The sequence below is a fragment of the Aotus nancymaae genome, unplaced genomic scaffold, assembly GCF_030222135.1.
Source record: "Aotus nancymaae isolate 86718 unplaced genomic scaffold, 86718_ANA_hifiasm-v0.15.2.pri h1tg000016l, whole genome shotgun sequence".
NCBI classification, from domain to species: domain Eukaryota; kingdom Metazoa; phylum Chordata; class Mammalia; order Primates; family Aotidae; genus Aotus; species Aotus nancymaae.
Window position 1 is genome coordinate 41,006,878 of NW_026988428.1, and position 19,712 is coordinate 41,026,589.

The window sequence follows — 19,712 nt, forward strand, 5'->3', positions numbered from 1 at the left end:
GCTAGAATTAAACAATATAACTTATTAAGAAAAGACAAATGGTATCAACTTCATAAATCACAACTAAAATGTGAAACTCTTGGCTGGGCATGGTGGCTCATGCCTGTAATCCAAGCACTCTGGAGGCCAAGGCGGGTGGATCACCTGAGGTTGGGAGTTCAAGACCAGCCTGACCAACATGGTGAAACCCGGTCTTAAAAAAAAAAAAGAAAGAAACTCTTTGTTGATGTTATTCACAGGAAAGTGAGAATTAGATGAGCAAGAGGCTGAGAACTGCAATTAAATAAATACATATATATATATATATATATATATATATATAGAGAGAGAGAGAGAGAGAGAGAGAGAGAGAGAGAGAGAGAGGCAGAGAAAGACAGACAGACACACCAAGTCTCACTCTGAGGCCCAGGCTAGAGTTCAGTAGTATAATCATGACTCACTGCAACCTCAACCTCTCAGGCTCAAGTGATCCTCCCATCAACCTCCTTAGTAGCTGGGACTACAGGCATGCACCACCATGCCTGGCTAATTTTTTTTTTTTTAACTTTTGTAGAAATGGGGTCTCTCTATGTTGTCCAGGCTGGTCTCTAACTCCTGGACTCAAGTGATCCTCCCACCTCAGCCTCCCAAAGTGCTGGTATTACAGGTATAAGCCACTGCCCCCATTCTTTTTTTTCTTTTTGGAGACAAGGTCTCTATTGTTCAGGCTAGAGTGCAATGACACAATCGTGGCTCATTGCAGCCTCAACCTCCTAGGCTCAAGCAATCCTCCTACCTCAGTCTCCCAAATACCTGGGACTATAAGCACACACCAACACAGCTGGCTAATTTTTTTTTTTTTTTTTTTTTTGGTAGAGAGGGTCTCACTATGTTGTCCAAGCTGGTCTCAGACTCCTGGCCTCAAGCAATTCTCCTACCTCAGCCTCTCAAAGTGCTGAGATTATAGGTGTGAGCCACCACACCCAGCCGATAATGGTTTTGTAATAGAAGATAAAAAGAAAGCTCTTTGCATTCATATTGAAAAGATGTTGTTTTAAAAAGAAAACACAATTTTAAAAATCTGTACTAAATCATTCTTTTTCTTTTTTATTTTTTTTTGAGACAGAGTCTCACTCTGTCACCCAGGCTGGATGGAGTGCAGTGGTGTGATCTCGGCTCACTGCAACCTCTGCCTCCTGGGCTCAAGCAATTCTCCTGCCTCAGCCTTCCAAGCACCTGGAATTACAGACGTGCACCACCATGCCCAGCTAATTTTTGTACTTTTAGTAGAGACGGGGTTTCACCATGTTGGCTAGGCTGGTCTCAAACTCCTGACCTCAAGTAAACCACCTGCCTCCACCTCTCAAAGTGCTGGGAACACAGATGTGAGCCACCATGCCCAGCCTACAAAAAAAAAAAAAAAATTATTTTTTTGAGATAGAGTTTCGTTCTTGTTGCCCAGTCTGGAGTGCAATGGCGCAATCTCACCTCACTGCAACCTCTGCCTCCCAGGTTCAAGCTATTCTCATGCTTCAGCCTCCTGAATAGCTGGGATTACAGGCATGTGCTGCCAGGCCCGGCTAATTTTTATATTTTAGTAGAGACCGGGTTTCACCATGTTGGTCAAGCTAGTCTCTAATGCCTGACCTCAGGTTATCCACCCGCCTCGGCCTCCCAAAGTCCTGAGATTATAGGAGTGAGCCATGGCATGTGGCCAAAAAAAAATTTTTTTTTTTAAATGGAGTTTCGATCTTCTTGCCCAGGCTGGAGTGCAATGGTGTCATCTCGGCTCACTGAAACCTCTGCCTCCTGGGTTCAAGCGATTCTCCTGCCTCAGCCTCCCAAGTAGCTGAAATTACAGGCATGCACCACTGCCCAGCTCATTTTGTATTTTCAATAGAGACAGGGTTTCTCCATGTTGGTCAGGCTGGTCTTGAAATCCCCACCTCAGGTGAACTGCCTGCCTCAGCCTCCCAAAGCACTGGGATTACAGGTGTGAGCCACTGTGCCAGGCCTAAAATTGTTTTTAATTAGCCAAATGATGTATGCCTGGAGTCCCAGCTACTTGGGAGGCTGAGGCGAGAGGATTGCTTGAGCCAGGTAGGTCAAGGCTGCAGTGAGCTGTGGTCACGCCTTTGCACTCCAACTTGGAGCAAGTCCCTGTCTCCAAATAAATAAATAAAGGTCAGCTATTATTTTGTGATGTTATTAAGTCTTCTTTAAACTAATATATTGGGATCACTATTTGTAAAATCTGGAAGAATTAATAATATGATCGGCCAGGTGCAGTGGCTCACGCCTATACTCCCAGCACTTTGGAAGGCCAAGGTGAGTGGATCACCTGAGGTCAGGAGTTCAAGACCAGCCTGGCCAACATGGTGAAACCCTGTCTCTACAAAAATATGAAAAAAAAAAAAAGCCTGTAATCCCAGTTACTCGGGAGGCTGAGGCAGGAGAACTGCTTGAACCCAGGAGGCGGATGTTGCAGTGAGCTGAGATCATGCCATTGTACTCCAACCTGAGCAACAGAGCAAGACTCTGTCTCAAAAAAAAAAAAAAGATAATAATAACAATATAATCTGTTTTACAGCTCCTCCTAAACTGAGTATCCTGCTTGCTTAGAATGAACAGAATAAGAAGGTCCAGAGGGATATCAGATTTTAAAGACCTCAATATGTACCTATTGGCTCAATATTTAGCCAAATAGAGAATTAGAGAAACAGGCCTATGTTCCTTGAGATTATTTTAGAGGTTTAGAGAGATCAATCATCTCTCTCAGTTTCCTCATCTATAAAATAAAATAGTAAGAGTACTTCTTTTGGAAGGCTGAATTAAAAAATGAGATAACACTGGGCCCAGTGGCTCACGCCTGTAATCCCAGCACTTTGGGAGGCTGAGGCGGGTGGATCACGAGGTCAAGAGATCGAGACCATCCTGGCCAACATGGTGAAATCCCATCTCTACTAAGAATACAAAAAAATTAGCCAAGCATGGTGGCACGCGCCTGTGGTCCCAGCTACTCGGGAGGCTGAGGCGGAAGAATGGCTTGAACCCAGGAGGCAGAGGTTGCAGTGAGCTAAGATTGTGCCACTGCACTCCAGCCTGGTGACAGAGCAAGAGACCATCTAAAAAAAAAAAAATGAGATAACATATGTAAAGTACATAGAATAATGCAAACTCAACAAACAATAATACTATTATTAATACAGATGTACAGGTCACCATGATGCTTTCTCAGAGCTGCAAGTACTGCATAGAGAATACTATAACATAAAGGTACTCATGGAGAAGTGGCTTGAGAAGAATCTAGAGAGGCTAGTAGAAACAGGATTATAAAATGTCTTACATACTAATAAAGCTGTAAGAAACTCATAAAGGATTTTTGGAAAGGAGTTTCATCATCAGATTTCTATTTTAGAAAGATTACTTTTGCTACAATGTGAATGGCTTAGAAAAAAAATAGAACATTGGCAAGAACACTAGATAGAAAAAATGTGACAAGTACTCTGGCTGTAGAATGAGGGGACTTTGACCTAACATACACTGATGAGATAAAATCTTTAAGACTTCTAGCTGGGTGTGGTCACATACAACTATGGTTCCAGCTAGTCGGGAGGCTGAGGTGGGAGGACCACTTGAGCCTAAGAGGTTGAGGCTGCAGCGAGCCCTGCACTCCAACCTGGGCAACACAGCAAGACCCCGTCTCAAAAAAAAAAAAAAAAGACTTAGCAATATATGATATGTGTGTGATAACTGGGACAGAAGACATATAAGATGACACCTAGGGGATTAGATAGAAGAGCAGCTCTTGAAGTGTGGCCTGGAACCCCTGGGAATCCCCAAGACTTTCATGGGACCTACATGGTCAAATCCATTTTCACAGTAGTATTAAAACCTTGTTTGCCTTTTTCACCGTCATGCTCTCATGGGTATAGGTTAGCATTTTCCAGAAGACATATGAAATAGAATATTGTAACTAATTTGAATGAAAATGCAGATATGAGAATCCAGCTGTCTTCTAGTACCATCATTAAAAATAATTACAAAAATAGAAAAAAGCCACATTTCTTACCAAATTTTGTTGCTGCCGTTTTGTAAAAAGTTATTTTTCATAAAAATTTACTTTTATCTTAACATGCAATGGGTTTACTGTCATTTTTAGTAAATTTATAGATATATTTTAAAAAATAGATATTTTCAACATTTTCTCTGTTTTAACTTCTAATCATTAATACTTAACGTTTGGTGTTTTCTTTGAGATGGAGTCTCACTCTGTTGCCCAGGCTGAAGTGCTGTAGCAAGATCTTGGCTCACTGCACCCTCTGCCTCCCAGGTTCAAGCGATTCTCCTGCCTCAGATTCCCGAGTAGCTGGGACTACAGGCATGCGCCACCACACCCAGCTAATTTTTATATTTTTAGTAGAGACGGGCTTTCACCATGTTGGCCAGGATAGTCTTAATCTCTTGACCTCATGATCTACCTGCCTTGGCCTCCCAAAGTCCTGGGATTACAAGCGTGAACCACCACGCCCGGCCAATATTTAATGTTATAACTCACACAGACAAAAGCTCTTTAGAGATTTCAATCATTTTTAAGAGTGTTAAGGGTTCTGATACCCAAGAAGTTTGAGAACCACTGAGTGGATAATATTTCTACTCACCAAAATGGGAATACTGAAGAAGAAACCAGTTTGGAAAGAAAAATGATAAAGTTCTTTTTTTTTTTTTTTTTTTTTTTTTTTAAGAGATGGGGTTTCACCATGATGGCCAGGCTGGTCTTGAACTCCTGACCTCAGGTGATCCACCCACCTCAGCCTCCCAAAGTGCCAGGATTACAGGCGTGAGCCACCGCGCCTGGCTTGAAAAATGATAAAGTTCTGTTTGATATACAATATGTTATGCCCATGGGCTGACAAAATTAGTGTCCAAAGAGTAGTTATACCAGTGGAACTGGAAATCTGGAACACCAAACTAAGAATAGTTGAAACCCTCGATTTTAAACAGGGTCACAAAGGGAGAATACACAGTAAGAACAGTGGCAGAGTAACCAAAGAAAAGGCTAGAAGAGAAGGGGTGGCCTGAAGACACACTAATATTTAAGGGATAAAGAAGAGGAATATTGTAAGTGGCGACTATCTGGGGCCAGAGTCACACAGGCAGTAAAAACAATTTACCAAGACACTAGTAGGTAAAGAAAGGAATATTTATTTATTAGAGGAAGTAGGAAAATACATTGTAAGGAAGCAACGGACAAGTCAGCAAGAGAAGAACTGGCTGCCAGGAGACACAAAGGCTGGCTGAGGATTCTATAAGATGGTGCTCATGTTATGTGCTGAAGAGGGCTGATAACACCTTGTGAAGTACTGACAATGCCAAGGTTGCAGTGAGCTAACTTGCGTTTTTCTATCAGCTGAGGATCTGGTGATAGCTGGGTGCAGGAATATTGTAAGTTATTTGCACAGGAGGGCTGTGTGTCCTGGAGGACCACAAAGGCAGACTTACAACTTATTTGCTTTCTCTTTTTGCTTTCCCTTGGTCCCGCCAGCCTGACTCCTTTTCCCGAATTAGGACTCCACATGGGAGAGGCTTCCATATGGAAGGGGAAAAAGTTATAAAAATGAGAAATTAAAATAAAAAACATAAGAGGATATCACTAGCTATAAATTAAAGAAAAAAAGATGTTCAGGCCTTTGAAGAAAAGAAAAAAACAGCAAAAATCAAATCCACAACTAGTAGTGGCAGGGAGAAATAGAATGAAAAAATGAAATCCAGCATTAACTCCAAAATCTCATTTTCACCAAATATTTCAATCCTTTCTCATATAATATTTTTTCGTATCAGAGTTACTAATAACAACAGAATGGTTTTGGGTTCATCTCCTTTGCCTTCTTGGTTTACCCTCCAGAGGAAATCCAAACAAGAAAGAAAATGACCAAAAGGATAGAGATGGAAAGAAAAGGAAAGATCCCCTGAAATGTTAGGAGGGAACTGACTGGCTCGGTGACTCAATGAAGAGACATTCGTTCATGCAACAAATAACTACTGAGTAACCACTCGCAAAGCACCATGATAGGCAATGTTGAAAATACCTGACTAATATACAAAGCTACACTCAGGTTCATCAGCAGAAGCAACAGACTGACTGAAAACACAAATAAAACTCTACGGGTAAGGCTAGCACAGAGGCAGCTCTATCCCAAAGGTGGTCCGAGGAGAAGACTCCAAGAGCTCAAAGTCATCTAATTACTGAAAATTAGCCTAATTCCATAAAGTAACTCCAAAGGAATATTTCAAATGTTTCACGGTGCATGGCAATGCCGTGTTTTGCTGAGTTCTTTACACAGATAAGCACACCTTTGAAATACACAGATAAATCATTAAGAAATCTTAGTACACACACTACATTGTCAAACTCTGATCTAAGTTCTAAAACAAATAATAAAGCTCAGAGGAGAATTACCTAGCTAGATGCACTTAGGTTGGAAAGACTGCTTTAATTGGTCAACCTACCCTTTAAATGTAGAACTTGTTATTTTATAAACATGACCATATTTTTTAACAAAAAATGAAAAGATTAGAATAGATAAAAAGCATACGATAACACCCAGAATTTAGCATTATATATGAAAAGAACCCTGAACAAGAAAGGATATATTATCATGCACAAGCTGTCACCAAAATATTTTCACACCATCATCTTGTGCTGACCTACTTCTAGCGCTAAGCCTGTATATGATTGATTTGCAATTTTCTGGAATTATGTGGGCTTCAAGAGACACTGAACAACATCAGAAGTATCTTTTTTGTCTGAGCTCTATTTGGCTGCCATTCCCTTTTTAAGAACTCAAAAAAGGAAAGAATTATTGGACAGTCAGTAACACTAGGTGTAATAATGCTAATGAAAACTTTATAGGTTGGGGGAGGGGATTCTACTTCTGGCTAACAGAGTAACAGGAATCAGAACACCTTCCTAAGAGAAATAACTAAAAAAAAAAGAAAAGAAAAAGAAAAAGACATATAAAACAATGACTTTTGGCTGGGCACGGTGGCTCACGCCTGTAATCCCAGCACTTTGGGAGGCTGAGGCAGGCAGATCACGAGGTCAAGAGATCGAGACCATCCTGACCAACATGGTGAAACCCCGTCTCTACTAAAATTACAAAAAAATTAGCTGGGTGTGGTGGCGCATGCCTGTAGTCCCAGCTACTTGGGAGGCTGAGGCAGGAGAATTGCCTGAACCTGGGGGGCGGAGGTTGCAGTGAGCCGAGGTCGCACTACTGCACTCCAGCCTGGCGCCTGGTGACGGAGTGAGACTGTCTCAAAAAAAAAAAAAAACACCAAAAAAAAAAAAAAACAATGATTTTTAAGTTACTGGGCATCACGGAATGAAGGACAGTGAGTCCTGAGAGATGGGAAACAAATGTGGTGAGTTCTGTGATTATCCATACTTAGTGCCTAAACAGTGTTTTCAAGGAATGTAACAGTGAAGGAGAGTCTAGGGGGAACAAAAGCAGAGTCCAGCATGCTCTCTGAGTGAAGAAAATAGGACTAAGGCCAAATGCAGTGGCTCACATCTGTAATCCCAGAATTTGGGAGGCTGAGATAGGAAGATCACTAGAGCTCAAGAGTTTGAGACCAGCCTGGCAACATAGTGAGACCCCAGCTTTATAAAAAATAAAACAACTAGCCAACCATGGTGGAATGTACCAGTGGTCCCAGCACTTTGGGAGGCAGAGGCAAAAGGATCACTTGAGCCCAGGAGATTGAGGCTGCAGTGAACCATGACTGCGCCACTGCACTCCAGCCTTGGTAACAGAGTGAAATCTGTCTCAAAAAAATAAAAAAGAAATATGTAATTACTGGGCAGGGCGCAGTAGCTCACGCCTATAATCCTAGCACTTTGGGAGGTGAGGTAGGTGGATCACCTGAGGTGAGGAGTTTGAGACCAGCCTGGCCAACATGGTAAAACCAAGTCTCTACTTGAAATACAAAAAATTAGCCAGGCATGGTAGCGGATGCCCGTGATCCCAGCTACCAGAGAGCCTGAGGCAAGAGAATCGCTTGAACTCGGGAGGCAGAAGTTTCAGTGAACCAAGATCGTGCCGCTGCACTCCAGCCTGGGCAACAAAAGCAAAACTCAAGTCTCAAAAAAAAAAAAAAAGAAAAAAAGAAATATGTAATTACCATACCCCCCAGCAATCAGACAGGGTTTCACAGTGTTAGTCAGCATGGTCTTGAACCCCTGACCTCATGATCCGCCCGCCTCAGCCTCCCAAAGTGCTGGGATTACAGGCGTGAGCCACCACTCCTGGCCAGCAATTAGACTCTTAAGCATTTATCACAGACTAATAAAAACTAATAATTATACAAAAATCTGTACATGAATATTCATAGTAGTTTTATATGCAACAGACGAAAATTGGAACCAATACAGAAGTCCTCCAACAGATTAATGATTAGGCAAACACGTACAGCTATACCATGGAACACAACTCAGCAATCAAAAGGAACAGATTATTGATATATGCAACAACTTTGATGAATCTTCAGAGAATTAAGTTAAGTGGGGTAGGGATTAGGGGAAGCCAATCTCAAAAAAAAAAAAAAAGCCAACCGTATATACTATAGGATTCCATCTATGTAATATTCTTGAAATAACAATATTATAGAGATGGAGAACATATTAGTGGTTTCCAGGGAATGGGGTGGAGGGAGGTAGGTATAGTTATAAAAGGGCAACAAAAAAAATCCTTGTGAGGATGGAACTGTTCTGCATCATCACAGTGACAGTGGATACACAAATTCACACATTATGAAATTCAAAGACCTACTTACACAAACACAAGTCTATGTAAAACTGGACAAATCTGAATGAACTCTGCAGATTTTACCAATGGCTACTCCCTAACTTTAATACTGAACTATAGTTATATAATGTTACCAATGGGAGACATTGAGTAAAAGGATAAAATAGGATACTGCTATACTATTTTTGCAACTTCCTATAAATCTATACTTGTTTCACAATAAAAAGTTAAAATATATGACTGACAAATTATACAAATTATAGAATTTGTAAAGACCCTTGAAAAGTTATTATAACTACATTACACATGTGTAAAGAGCTATAGTAAAAAGTGAGCATGTTAGGTAGAAGTAAAAAAAAAATATGAAATGTCTGAGATTAAAAATACACTATATAGGACTAACAACAGATTAGACATTGAAGAAGAAAAAATCAGGGGGAAAAAAAATTTGAGAACATAGCAGTAGAAACTACCCAAAACAGAAAAAGGAAAAAATAAATACTGAAATAAAATGCATAGGTGGGCACGGTGGCTCATACCCATAATCCCACCACTTTGGGAGGCCGAGGTTGAGCCAAGGAATTGCAAGCCAGTTTGGACAATAAAGCAAGACTTCAATTCTACAAAAAAAAAAAATTTTTTTTTAATTTTAATAAATTATCCTGGTATGCCTATAGTCTCAGCTACTTGAGGGGATGAGGTGGAAGGATTGCTTCAGCCCAGAAAGTCAAGGCTGCAGTGAGCTGAGATCCTGCCACTGCATTCCAAGCCTGGGCAACAGAGGGAGACTTCATCTCAAAAAACAAAGGCTTAATACATCTGTCAGTGCATTTTTCAAAAAATTTGAAAGAAATAATAACTTAAAAGTTTCCAAATTGGAGTAGAACTATAAACACACAGATCCAAGAATCTCAATGAATCATAGCAAGGTACATCACTACCAAACTTTTTTTTTTTTTTTTTCAGACAGGGTCTTGCTCTGTCGCCCCTGGCTGGAGTGCAGTGGTATGATCCTGGCTAACTGCAACCTCCGCCTCCTGGGTTCAAGCGATTCTTATTCCTCAGCCTCCCTAGTAGCTGGGACCACAGGCGCACACCACCACACCAGGCTAACTTTTGTATTTTTAATAGAGGCAGGGTTTTGCCACGTTGGCCAGGCCAGTCTCAAACTCCTAGCCTCAAGTGATCTGCCTCCCTCCCACAGTGCTGGGATTACAGGCATGAGCCACCATGCATGACACTTTTATTTTATTAAGAGATGATGTCTCGCTATGTTGCCCAGGCTGGAGCTCAGTGACTATTCACAGGCATGATCATAGTGTTCTATAGCCTCAAACTTCTATGCTCAAGTGATCCTCTTGCCTCGAGGGCCTCCCAAGTGGCTGAAACTACAGGCTTCATGAACCACCACACCCAGCTAAGGGAAAATCTTAAAAGCAGCTAGAGCAAATGAACATTTATACTAGCAGTCTCCAACCTTTTTGGCACCAGGGACCAGTTTTGTGGAAGATAATTTTTCCATGGACAGTAAAGGGATGGTTCAGGATGAAACTGCTCTACCTTGGATCATCAGGCATTAGATTTGCCTAAGGAGTGTGCAACCTAGATCCCTCACATGCACAGTTCACAATAGGGTTCACGTTCCTATGAGAATCTAATGTTACCACTAATCTGACAGGACGCTGAGTTCAGGTGGTAATGTTCACTTGCCTGCCACTCACCTCTTGGTCCAATACTGTCCATGGCCCGGAGGCTGGGGACCCCTGACATATAGAAGAACAAAGATAAAGATGACAACAGAATTCTCTCTTTTTTTTTTTGAGTGAAACAGAGTTTCACTCTTGTTGCCCAGGCTGGAGTGTAATGGCACAGTCTCGGCTCTCCATAACCTCTGCCTCACTGGAAACTGTTCAAGTCCAAAGACAAAGCAGTATCTTAAAGAACTGAGGCCGAGTGTGGTGGTTTATGTCTATAATCCCAGCACTTTGGGAGCCCAGCAGTTCAAGGTTATGTACTTTTTTTTTTTAAGACGGAGTCTTGCTCTGTCAACTAGGCTGAAGTTCAGTGGCACAATCTCGGCTCACTGCAACCTCCGCCTTCCAAGTTCAAGCGATTCTCCTGCCTCAGTCTCCTGAGTAGCTGGGACTACAGGCCCCACCACCACACAGAGCTAATCCTTGTAGTTTTAGTAGAGACAGGGTTTCGCCATATTGGCCAGGCTGGTCTCGAACTCCTGACCTTAGGTAATCTGCCTGCCTCGGCCTCCCAAAGTGCTGGGATTACAGGCATGAGCCACCATGCCCAGCCTATAGCACACTTGAACTTGCAGTGCCTGTGAATACCCACTTGAACTTGCAGTGCCTGTGAATAGACACTATACTCCAGCCTGGGCAACAAAGCAAGACCTCATCTCTTAACAAAATAAAATATAACAAAATAACATAAAGATTATTCAGTTTGGGGAACATAAAGAAAATGAATGAAGAAAAATGAACAAAGCCTGAGAGACCTGTGGGACACCATCAAGCATACTAACAAATACATACTACAGTCCTACAAGAGGAGAAAAAGGGGCAAAAATAATATTGAGTAAAATAATGACCAAAAGCTCAAATCTGATGAAAATCACTAATCTATACATTTAGGAAGCTCAATAAATTCCAACTAAGAAAACCTCAGAGATCCACACCTAGACACACAATTAAACTATTTAAAAAACAGACAAAAGAGAATCTTGAAAGTAGCAAGCGAAAAGTGTCTTATCATACAAGAAATCCTTAAGATGACATATTTTTCATCAGAAACCATGGAAGTTAAAAGAATGTCAACCAGGGATTCCCAACATCCAGCAAAATTATCCTTCAAAAACAAAGGAGAAAAAGATATTCCCAGATAAATAGAAAGACATAATTCATCACTAACAGACAAGAAATGGCTCTACTCTAGGCTGGGCATGGTGGCTCACATCTGTAATCTCAACACTTTGGGAGGCTGAGGCAGGCAGATCACTTGAGGTCAGGAGTTGAGACCAGCCTAGCCAACATGGCAAAATCCCATCTCTACTAGCCGGGTGTGGTGGCACACACCTGTAATCCCAGCTACTTGAGAGGCTGAGTTATAAGAATTGCTTGAATCTGGGAGGAGGAGGTTAAAGCAAGCTGAGATCACACCATTGCACTCCAGTCTGGGTGACAGAACAAGAGTCTGTCTCAAAAAAAAAAAAAAGAAAAAAGAAAGAAATGGCTCAGCTGGGCATGGTGGCTCATGCCTGTAATTCCAGCATTTTGGGAGGCTGAGGTGGGCGGATCATTTGAGGCCAGGAGTTCTAGACCAGCCCAGTCAACATGGCAAAAACCTGTCTCTACTAAAAATACAAAAAATTAGCAGGGCACGGTGGTACGCACTTGTAGTCTCAGCTACTCAGGAGACTGAGACAGGAGAATCGCTTGAACCTGGGAGATGAAGGTTGCAGTGAGTGAACTGAGATGGTACCACTGCACTCTAGTCTGGGCAACAGAGTGAGAGTCTGTCTCAAAAAAATAAAAAAATAAAAATAAAAAGGCCGGCATGGTGGCTCATTCCTGTAATCCCAGCACTTTGGAAGGCCGAGGCAGGGGATCACCTCAGATCAGCAGTATGAGAGCAGCCTGGCCAAAATGTCAGAACACCGTCTCCCTTTTTTTTTTTTTTTTAAAGACGGGGTTTCACCACGTTGGTCAGGCTGGTCTTGAACTCCCGACCTCAGGTGATCCACCCGCCTTGGCCTCCAAAGTGCTTGGATTACAGGTGTGAGCCACCACGCCCAGCCCAGAACACTGTCTCTACTAAAAATAAGAAAAATTAGCTGGACGTGACAGCACACACCTGTAATCTCAACTACTTGGGAGGCTGAAGCAGGAGAATCGCTTGAACCCAGGAGGCAGAGGTTGCAGTGAGCCACGATCCTGCCATTGCACTACAGCCTTGGAGACAGTCTCAAAAAAAAAAAAAAAAAAAAAAGCTCTACTCTAAAAGGAGCCATTCAGTCTAAAACAAATGGACACTAGACAGTTACTTAAACCCAAATGAAAAAATGGAGAATACTGGTAAAAATAATTATATAAGTAAATATAAAAAGCTGACTCAAAGTATTTTTTGTTTGTAACTCTTTTTTGCCTCCTTATTTAAAAAACAATAGCATAGCCGGGCGCGGTGGCTCACGCCCGTAATCCCAGCACTTTGGGAGGCTGAGGCGGGTGGATCACAAGGTCAAGAGATCGAGACCATCCAGGTCAACATGGTGAAACCCTGTCTCTACTAAAAATACAAAAAATTAGCTGGACATGGTGGTGCATGCCTGTAATCCCAGCTACTCAGGAGGCTGAGGCAGGAGAATTGACTGAACCTGGGAGGCAGAGGTTGCAGTGAGCCGAGATCGCGCCATTGCACTCCAGCCTGGGTACCAAGAGCGAAACTCCATCTCCAAAAAAAAAAAAAAACATAATGCTATCCTTATACATTTGTGTTGATGGGGACGCCATGTATGAAGATGTAAACTGTATGATAACAACACAAAAGAGAGGAAAGACAATGGAGCTCCACAGGCACAAAGGTTTTCTATATACCCTAACTGAGTTGATATTAAATTATATTGTTATAAATTAAAATGTTAACTACAATCCCTGTTGGAGACTCTGTCTCAAAACAAACAAAGCACTACAGTACTGATAAAAGGACAGATATACAGACCAACAGAAACGAGAATCCAGAAATAAATCCAAACATCCATCACCAAGTGATTTTTGACAAGGATGCCAAGAGCATTCATGGGGAATGAACAGTCTTGTCACAAATGGTGCTGTGACAACTGGATAATGACATGCAAAAGGATGATGTTGTGGGGTGGGCACAGTGGCTCACACCTGAAATCCCAGCACTTTGGGAGGCTGGGGCAGGTGGATCACATACATGATCAGGAGATCAAGACCATCCTGGCTTACACAGTGAAACCCCATCTCTACTAAAAATACAAAAAATTAGCTGGGCTGGTGGTATGCACCTGTAGTCCCAGCTACTCGGGAGGCTGAGGGAGGAGAATCGCTTGAACTCCAGGGCAGAGGTTGCAGTGAGCTGAGATTGTGCCACTGCACTCCAGCCTGGGCAACACAGCAAGACTCTTGTCTCAAAAAAAAAAGAAATGAACAACTGACATGTGCAATAATACAGATGAATCTCAAAATAATTATGCTGAGTAAAAACAACCAGACCAAAAGTAAAAAAAGAGTACACAGTTGGCCAGGTACAGTGGCTGACACCTGTAATCCCACTACTTCAGGATGCCAAGGTAGGAAGATCACTTGAGGCCAGGAGATTGAGACCAGCCTAGTCAACAGAGTAAAACCCATCTCCACTGAAAATTCAAAAATTAGCCAGGTATGGTGGCACACATCTGTGGTCCCAGCTACTCTGGAGGCTAAGGCAGGAGAATCACTTAAGCCTGGGAGACAGAGGTTGCAGTGAGCCAAGACTGCATCACTGCACTCCAGCATAGGCAACAGAACAAGACTCTGTCTTAAAAAAAAGAAAAAAAAAAGAGAGAGAGAGTACACACTCTGTGATTTCATTTATATAAAATTCTAGAAAATGCAAACCATTCTATAGTGACACAAAGTAGATCAGTAGTTGCCTGGAGACCACAGAGGTTGGAGGATTATTACAAATGGGGATAAGGAAACTTCTAGGGCTTGATTATGGTAATAATTTCATGGGTGTATACATGTCAAATTTTTCTTTTTTTTTTTGAGAGAGGGTCTCACTCTGTCACCCAGACTAAAGTGCAGTGGCGCAATCTTGGCTCACTGCAACCGCTGCCTCCTGGATTCAAGTAATTCTCCTCCCTCAACCTCCTGAGTAGTTGGGATTAAGGGTGCCCATCATCACTCCAAGCTAATTTTTGTATTTTTAGTGAGACAAGGTTTCACCCTGTTGGCCAGACTGGTCTCAAACTCCTGACCTCAAATGATCCGTACATCCTGGCCTCCCAAAGTGCTGGGATTATAAGCATGAGCCACTGTGTCCTTTTTTTTTGAGATGGAGTCTCGCTCTGTAGCCCAGGCTGGACTACAGTGGTGTGATTTCAGCTCACTGCAACCTCCACCTCCTGGGTCCCTGTTAAAGCAATTCTCCTGCCTCAGTCTCCCGAGTAGCTGGGATTACAGGAATTCACCACCATACCAGGCTAATTTTTCTATCTTTAGTAGGGACAGGTTTTCACCATATTGGCCAAGCTGGTCTTGAACTCTTGACCTTGTGATCCGCCCACCTCAGCCTCCCAAAGTGCTGGGATTACAGGCATGAGCCACTGTGCTCAGCCCCAAAACTTAAATTTTATACATTTTTTTTTGAGACAGGGTCTCACTTTGTCACCCAGGTTGGAATGCAGTGGCACTATCATGGCTCCCTGCAGCCTTGACCTCCCAGGCTCAGGTGATCCTCTCACCTCAGCCTCCTGAGTAGCTAGGACTACAGGCTCCCCCTACCACATCCAGCTAGTTTTTGTATTTTTTGCGGAGATGGGGTTTCACCATGTTGCCGAGGGTGATCTTAAACTTCCAGGCTAAAACGATCTGCCCACCTCAGCCTCCAAAAGTGCTAGGATTACAAGCGTGAGTCACCAAGCACAGTATGTATACTTTTAATATGGGCAGTTTATGTCAACTGTACTTCAATAAAGGTCTTTTTTTAAAAAGAGAAAGAAAAATAGGACAAATGTATTAATGCTGGCCACTCAATAAATCATATGATAATACTGTAATTAATGTAATCTGTATATAAGCATTTAAATGCACCAAGAAAGCTACTATAAGAAACTCTAATAAGACTTCTTAAAGCTCAAAATACCTGTGAACAATATCTCAAGGAGGAAGAAATCAAGAGATTTCTGTTATCTGTATTAATCACCTCTTAAGAAAGAATTACCTAGTTATACATATTTACCTTATATGAATATTCATTCAAATAAATTTTAACTATTTCAAAACTACTTTATAAAAAAATTACAAAAGCCTAGGGTTAAAAATCCTAATCTGGATTTTTCTTTACTAAAAGGTATATCCATTGTTTTGTTTTGTTTCATTTTTTATAATAGAAATGGACTCTTGCCACATTGCCCAACTTGATCTCAAACTCCTGGGCTCAAGCAATTCTCCCACCTCGACCTCCTAAAGTGCTGGGATGGCAAGGCATGAGGCACTGTATCCAGCCAGCCATTATTTTAAAGACAAACCAAACTATGATATATTCATTAGTGGGAAAAAGTTATGGTATTTGGGGTAAAACCACTTTACGTTTATGATATTTACGGTAGGTGAGCAATGGTATCATCTAACCTAAGCTAATAGCATCTCTTATTTCAACTGCAGCAGTAGGGTTTATTTTTTAATTCAGCTGAATTCACTCTATTTTTTTTTTTGAGATAGAGTCTCACTCTGTTGTCCAGGCTAGAGTGCAGTGGTGCGATCTCAGCTCACTGTAACCTCCGTCTCCCAGATTCAAGCCATTCTCCTGCCTCAACCTCCCAAGTAGCTAGAATTACAGGTGCGTGCCACCATGTCCAGCTAATTTTTTTTTTTTTTCTATTTTAAGTATAGACGGGTTTCACATGTTGACCAGGCTGGTCTCAAACTCCTGATCTCAGGTGATCTGCCCGCCTCAGCCTTCCAAAGTGCTGTGATTACAGGCGTGAGCTACCGCACCCGGCTCTGAACTTACTTGATACACTCTCCGCATCTCAATTTCTTCATCTACTAAATAGGTACAAAAAACTTCCAACACCATGTGGTTGTGTGAGGATTAAATGAAATAGATGTATAACACTTAATTTGTTGCTCAGCACATACAAAGTCCTCCATAAATGTTAACTATTATTACCTGAAGAAATGTTCAGCCTCCATCAGTCCAGTGCTGGAATGGATCACATATAAGAAACAAGTCTAACCTCGGGAAAAAGAAAAAAAAGCAAGTTAAAAGCAATTCTAAACCTTAATATATTAGTTCCAATTCAAAATCCACAGTAGCATCTCCTGATATCATCTTTCCCAATTTCCTTGGCTCACATTGTTTCTCTCAACCCTGCCCCTACCCTGAACCCTCTATATCTATTCCCACTGTCAATTCACACACACACACAAAAAAAACTCTGCATTTTGGTCCTCTCCACATTAATTCCCTCTTCATATAAGCAGTTCTTGGTCTACCACTTTCTAATATAAATTACTCACCCAGTTTACTCTCTGAAATTCTTCAGCTGCTTTTTTGTTGTTATTTTTTGTTTTTTCCAGCTCATTCATAAGAGTAGTCTAGGCTGGGCACGGTGGCTCATGTCTGTAATCCCAGAACTTTGGGAGGCTGAGATGGGCGAATCACAATGTCAGGAGTTCAAGACCAGCCTGACCAACATGGTGAAATCCCATCTCTATTAAAAATGTAAAAATTTAGCTGGGTATGGTGGCAGACGCCCGTAATCCCAGCTACTCGGGAGGTTGAGGCAGGAGAATCGCTTGAATCCGGGAGGCAGAGGCTGTAGTGAGCCGAGATTGTGCCACAGCACTCCAGCCCCAGTAACAAGGAGAGACTCCGTCTCAAGAAAAAAAGTGAAATATTCTCTTGAAGAAGTTCAATTCCTTTCTGCCCACTATCTTCCATAACCCTCAAACAGCCTGTAGTTTTTTTTTTTTTAATAAAATGCAACATCTTCTTCCGCTCTTGGCACCCCACAATCCATTCTCCCCAGGGAAGCATGAGTGATCTTTCCAAAATGTAAATCAGATCATTTAGCTTCCTTGTTCAACTGGCTGCCTGCCATAAATGGCTTCCCATAATCCCATGCAAGGTCTACAGAGCACCTTATAAAATCTGGCCTCTACTAATTATTTTTTTTCTTTTTTCTTTTTTTAATAGAGATGGGGGTTCTCATTATGTTGCCCAGGCTGGTCTCAAACTCCTAAACTCAAGTATTCCCCCCACCTCAGCTTCCCAAAATGATGAGATTACAGGAGTAAGGCACCGTATCTGGCCCCTGCTCATTCTTGAACATACCAAATCAAGTTCTCCCAAAGGGCTTTGAATTTGCTGTTCCCTCTGCCCAGATAACTCCCCGCCCATCAAGGATATGCTGGTTCTGCCTCCCCTTCACAGAATAGTTTGTATGTCACTACAAAGAGGTCTTCCTCGACCACCCCAATCTGAAGTACCCACTCTTGCTCTCTATCACATCACCACATATATTTTCTTCACAGAAAATATATCATAATCTGCAATTATCTTTATTTACTTGAGAACTGTCTATCTTCCTAGACAAAAAACATAAGCTCTGTGAGCGTAGAAATCTTTTATTATCAGTGGGGTGCGGTAGCTCCCATCTGTAATCCCAGCACTTTGGGATGCTGAGGTAGGCAGATCACCTGAGGTGAGGAGTTTGAGACCAGCCTGGCCAACATGGTGAAACCCCATCTCTACTAAAAATACAAAAATTAGGCGGGCATGGTGGCAGGTGCCTGCAATCCCAGCTACTGGGGAGGCTAAGGCAGGAAAATCACTTGAACTCGGAGCAGGGGCAGAGGTTGCAGTGAGCTGAGATCTCGCCACTTCACTCCAGCCTCGGTGAAAGAGCGAAACTCCACCCAAAAAAAAAAATAAATATTTTATTATCTTGTTCATATCTGTACCTACAATGCTAGATAGTGTCTGACACATAATAAATAAGCACTGAAACAGTTTTTCTAACTGGTTGGTGCATTTACAAAGCTAAGAAGTTACTTCTTCTGAAGTAAATTTGGGTTTCTTAAGGTGTTTAAAGCTTATTGGTACAGCCAATAAGATGGCCAAACTGTCAAAACCTTGTTCTTTTCTTCATTCTAACAAACAGCTTTGTATTCTCAGAAATCTCTCTTCCTTCCTCCCTTTTTTTCTTTTTCTTTTTTTTTTTTTTTGAGATGGAGTCACACTCTGTCACTCAGGCTGGAATGCAGTGGCGTGATCTCAGCTCACTGCAACCTCCACCTCCTGGGTTCAAGTCATTCTCCTGCCTCAACGTCTCAAGTAGCTGGGATTACAGGGCTCATCACCACGCCCAGCTAATTTTTGTATTTTTAGTAAAGACAGAGTTTCACCATGTTGGTCAGGCTGGTCTCAAACTCCTGACCTCAGGTGATCCGCCCACCTCAGCCTCCCAAAGTGTTGGGATTATAGGGATGAGCCACCGTGCCCAGCCATCTCTTCCTTTCTCTGAAGGTAAAATTTACACTCAGAAAATAAGATGGCAGTCGTATCTTGCAGTTAACTGTTCTCTGGCTCTGTGGAGCCCAAATCCAATATTCTGAGGCAGCAGCAATTGTCAAAGATCTGGCTACCAGCACAGCATTGAGGAGTCCCTCATAGCTTAGAACAATTTAGGCTAAATTGACCCAAGTAGCAAACATCTATAAGAGAATCACTGCTAAGACTTCTGTGAAGGATTCCAAATGTCTTAAAGATAACTTCACAAGACTGGAAAGAAACTGAATTCAGCCATCCGACTACTGGAGCATTCTATAAACATTTAGGCCAGGTGCAGTGGTGCACATCTGTAATCCCAGCACTTTGGGAAGCTGAGGCAGGCAGATCACAAGGTCAGGAGTTCGAGACCAGTCTGGCTGGCATGGGGAAACCCCATCTCTACTAAAAATACAAAAATTAGCTGGCATGGTGGCGTGCACCTGTAGTCCCAGCTTCTCAGAGGCTAAGGCAGAAAAATTGCTTGAACCAGAGAGGCAGAGGTTGAAGTGAGCTGAGATCACACAACTGCATTCCAGCCTGGGTGACAAAGCAAGACTCCACCACAAAAAATAATGATAAAATAAAATAAAGCTTTAATAATGACCCTGTCACCAGAAAAACAGACACTTTGCC

At 42.0% G+C, this 19,712-nt stretch overlaps 1 protein-coding gene across 19 annotated transcripts in view; it reads right to left on the reverse strand.

Moving 5' to 3' along the window:
- The window catches only part of R3HDM2 (R3H domain containing 2), a 190,692-nt gene that overhangs the window by 134,959 nt on the left and 36,021 nt on the right, over positions 1 to 19,712 (reverse strand). For 17 of the 19 annotated variants that reach the window (XM_021675300.2, XM_012469725.3, XM_064377268.1 and 14 more), the window contains exon 2: positions 16,695 to 16,756. The gene's annotated coding sequence lies outside the window, so the exon portion shown is untranslated. Of the gene's footprint in view, positions 1 to 16,694; positions 17,000 to 19,712 lie in introns of those variants that run through there. The other 2 variants (XM_012469713.3, XM_064377257.1) reach the window with 1 other exon arrangement.